The 4223-nt window shown below is 36.8% G+C and overlaps 1 pseudogene; it reads left to right on the top strand.

The window, feature by feature from the left end:
• Positions 1-1933: 1933 nt before the first annotated feature.
• LOC144578611 (large ribosomal subunit protein eL21 pseudogene) lies at positions 1934-3749 on the top strand (annotated as a pseudogene).
• The last annotated feature ends 474 nt before the right edge of the window (positions 3750-4223 follow it).

Genomic DNA, 4223 nt, shown 5'->3' with positions numbered 1-4223 from the left:
ATCAGCCAGCCTCTTGGATGAAGGAGTAGGGGCAGGTAACTGAACAGCTATCACCTACAGTTTAGGACTCATCTTTTGCATTGGACGACACAGAAACAGCCTCTATTTTGTGTATACTGTTCTTACAGTTTCCAATCAACCTGAGTTGGGTAGTAAACAGATGCATACTGAAATTCTAGAACATATTTTATCACTTAAAGATCAAGCACAGACACACACACACACACACACACACATCACACACCCATATATATGTGCACGTGTGCCTTTGGTAACATTTGAGAGAATTTGGAAGTCATAATTTGTAAGGTTTTATAGGCCAAATTCTCTCGCAATAATAATTGAGAAATTCTATTTTAAAAAATTTAGATAGAAATGTTCAGGCCCTTAAAAGCTAAAAAATACCATCCTAAAACTTGGTTAACAGAAACCAACCATGCAGTTGTAGATTATTCCAAACACACAAATATAAAAATACTATACATCAAACTGTATGACACACTTAACAATATGCCAAGAAGCATATTAACTGTTAAAAGATAGAAAGTATAAGTCATTTAATTATTAAATTCAATTCTTAGAAGAGAACAAAGAAAACTCCACAAGGAAAGTAAAAAGATAAAAATGATAAAACTGAGACAGGAGCAATACAGGGGTCGCAGGATAGAAAATTCCTGAAGGCAGAGTTGTACATGACTGGCCAAAGGAAACTGTTGGAATAGCTGTAGAAGCTAGGGGCTAAGAAGACCCTGAAAAACCAGGGTGTGGGCCAAATTTGCAAAAACTGACTGAACCCAACGTGGTACTGAATTTGACTTGGGTTTCACCTAGGACCTCATTAGATACTCACGAACATACTAAATCACATACACACCAATGCCATGACAGTTCTGGGAACACACATATTTGATGCGAAAATGGGCAGCAGCTACTTCCAGAAATTTTCATGAATATTCCACCCCTTGGTTAAAGAAACCAACAAAGGTAGCAGCCCCAAACCCCCTTGCATGACTCTTGAGTACACTCGTACTCCTCTGTCTTGAGTGTGTTCTCTTCACTTTGCAATAAATCTCCACACTTTCACCATTTTCCAACTTGTCCTGGAATTTGTCCTTGCAAGATAGTGTCAAGAGCCTGGACAACGGCCAGGTCAAAGGTCCCACCAACATTTGGAGACCTCCCTCAATCCACCGGCATCAAAGCTAACTTCAGAAATTAGTAAATTAGAAAGTAAATGTGTGATTAGAAAGTGAATTTGGCCAGGCGCAGTGACTTACACCTGTAATCTCAGCACTTTGGGAGGCCGAGGGAGGTGGATCACAAGGTCAGGAGTTCAAGACCAGCCTGGCCAAAGTGGTGAAACCACATCTCTACTAAAGACACAAAAAATTAGTTGAGCATGGTGGTGTGTGCCTGTAATCCCAGATATGTAGAAGGCTGAGGCAGGACAATCTCTTGTACCCGGGAGTCAGAGGTTGCAGTGAGCTGAGATCGCACCATTGCACTCCAGTCTCCGTCTCAAAAAAAAAAAAAAATAGTGAATCTAAGAACTAGTTTAATTTTTAAGAAGTCCAGCAAGATAAATGCTTAGCAAAACTAATTACAAATATATGAAGTATGTAAAATTAGAAATAAAACTTATAAAAACTGCTTACATGAGCATATTATGTACAATTTTATATTAATAATTTGACTCTAAGTGAAATAGATGATTATTTGTGGGGGAAACTATATATGCTCAAAACCAACTTAACAATTGAAAACCTGCATAGATAATTTTTTTTAATCATAAAAACTTTCCCAAGGTATCTGTACAATCCACAATTTTAAAAATATCTGCAAAATGTACTGAGGAAAAAAATTACAAAGCAAAAGTGACATGAGCTTGGGCAGACACCAGTACGGCTTCCCTAATCTCTGAAGCAAAGGTGACATGGGTCCTCCCATCAGTTTTCAGCCAGGGTCCTTAAGAGATCTTGATAAGCAGAGCCCCCTACTGACCTACACTGAACGTATAACATGAGTGAGAAATAAATTGTTTTGTTAAATCACTGAATCTTGAAATTATTTATTACTATCTATTTTTCTGATACTGACTCTGATATAAAACTATATTCAACAGCATAGAATAAATAACCAGAAAACAGCTCATTATCTAAAACAATATAGTATGCAATGAAGAGGGGCTGGGTGCGGTGACTAACACCTGTAATTCTAGCTATTTGGGAAGCCAGGTGGAAGGAGCTCAGGAAGTTGAGACCAGCCTGGGTAACACAGCGAGACCCCATCTCTACTAAAAGTTAAAAATTTATCTGGGCGTGGTGGCAAATGTCCGTAGTCCTAGTTACTTGAGAGGCTGAGGTAGGAGGATCTGTTAAGCACAGTAGGTTGAAACTGCAGTGACCCATGATTGTACCATTGCACTCTAATCTGGGAGACAGAGACCCTGCCTCAAAAAACATATAACAATCAAATGAAAACAAATAAATAAATGAGGCATCACAGATAAGTGGGGAAGGCACAGAGATGACTACTTATATGGAAAAATAGAGATTTTGATTTTCATGTTATACCATAGAAGAAAATAAATTTTACACAAATTAAAGTTAAATTTGCATGAAAACTCAAGACATAAAAGTAAAAGTCATCATGAGGGTGAATACTGAAACTCTGAAGAGGGCTCTAGGTTTCTGAGGGGATATTAAAAAGTTTGGAACTGAAAAAAAAAAGCTAACTCCAAAAAGTCCCATAAAATTTAAACTAACAAATGTTAAATATTAAGAAACCAAAGCCTAGACAACCACCACTCAGCTCAAGTCTTATGTACAGTAAATTACATGAGTTCCAATCACAAAGATAAAATCAAGCAATGTCTTCTTAGTAAAACTCATAATTTAGCTTATAAGATCTTATAATCAGTATTGAATTCATCTTAGAGAATCCCAAAGCATCAGTGGCCAGACTTAGAGCTTGGGTTTTCAACCTGACTCTTCTGCTTATCAGAGATGTGAGCTCTGATAGTCAGGTAACCTCTTGAAGGCAGCTTCCCTTTTTTCTGGGAAGGCATTGAACCAGGTGATCTTTAAAGTCTCTTCCAATTGTCAAATACTGTAATAATGTAGTTATCCATAGCAATAAAAATATTTTAAAATAGTGTTATAAAGAGACATAAAATGACACAAAACAGATTGGCTTAAAAGAGAAAGTATAGATTTACAAAAGCATAGCCTTTTTGCCAGAACTACCATCTTCCAGTAAATTGCCAAAATGACAAAGAAAAGGGAAAGAGGAGAGGCACCAGATATATGTTCTCTAGACCATTTAGAAAACATGAAGTTGTTTCTTTGGCCATGTACATACAAATCTATAAGAAGAGTGATATTGTAGACATCAGGGGAATGGGTACTGTTCAAAAAGGAATGCCCCACAGGTGTTACCACGGCAAAAGTGGAAGAGTCTACAGTGTTACCCAGCATGGTTCTGGCATTGTTGTAAAAAAGCAAGTTAAGGGCAAGATTCTTGCCAAGAGAATTAATGTGTGTATTGAGCACATGAAGCACTCTAAGAGCCGAGATAGCTTCCTGAAACACGTGAAGAAAAATGATCAGAAAAAGGAAGAAGCCAAAGAGAAAGACACCAGGCTTCAACTGAAGAACCAGCCTGCTCCATCCAGAGAAGTGTACCTTGTGAGAATCCAAGGGGAGGAGCCTGAGCTGCTGAAACCTCTTCTCTATGAATTCATGAGATAATAGGTGTTTTTTTTTTAAAAAAAAAAAAAAAAAGACCTCTGAACTGTAAAAAAAAAAAAAAGCGTGTATTAAGTTAGTTTTATTTTCCTTTTGGAATTTGACAATTTGATGCATGTATATACTTAGATAAGGTACAAAGAAGAAGGCATGTGAGTCTCTTACTGAAGCAAAACTCCAGAATTCCACAGTCATAAATTCAGTTATATGACCTGGTGACCTATTTTCGATGAGCAAATTTTTTGCAAATTACCCATTAAGCAAGCCAACACACAAAGTAAAAGGATAATATATCATGACAAGTATTTAGGTCACTTATTTTGATACGTGAGGTTTGATTTTAATTACGTATACAATTTCATACTGCAGGAGTAAGTGTCTTGTGGTATTCTTCTAAAAACTAATGAAGGTGTCTAAAGATGAGCTCTCATTAGAGCTCTATTTTGTGAAATTTTTACAGAAATGTTTATTTAGTAA

The sequence above is a fragment of the Callithrix jacchus genome, chromosome 1, assembly GCF_049354715.1.
Source record: "Callithrix jacchus isolate 240 chromosome 1, calJac240_pri, whole genome shotgun sequence".
In the NCBI taxonomy this organism is placed as follows: domain Eukaryota; kingdom Metazoa; phylum Chordata; class Mammalia; order Primates; family Cebidae; genus Callithrix; species Callithrix jacchus.
The sequence above is the reverse complement of the archived record's forward strand: the minus strand, read 5'-3'. Positions and strand labels throughout refer to the sequence as shown.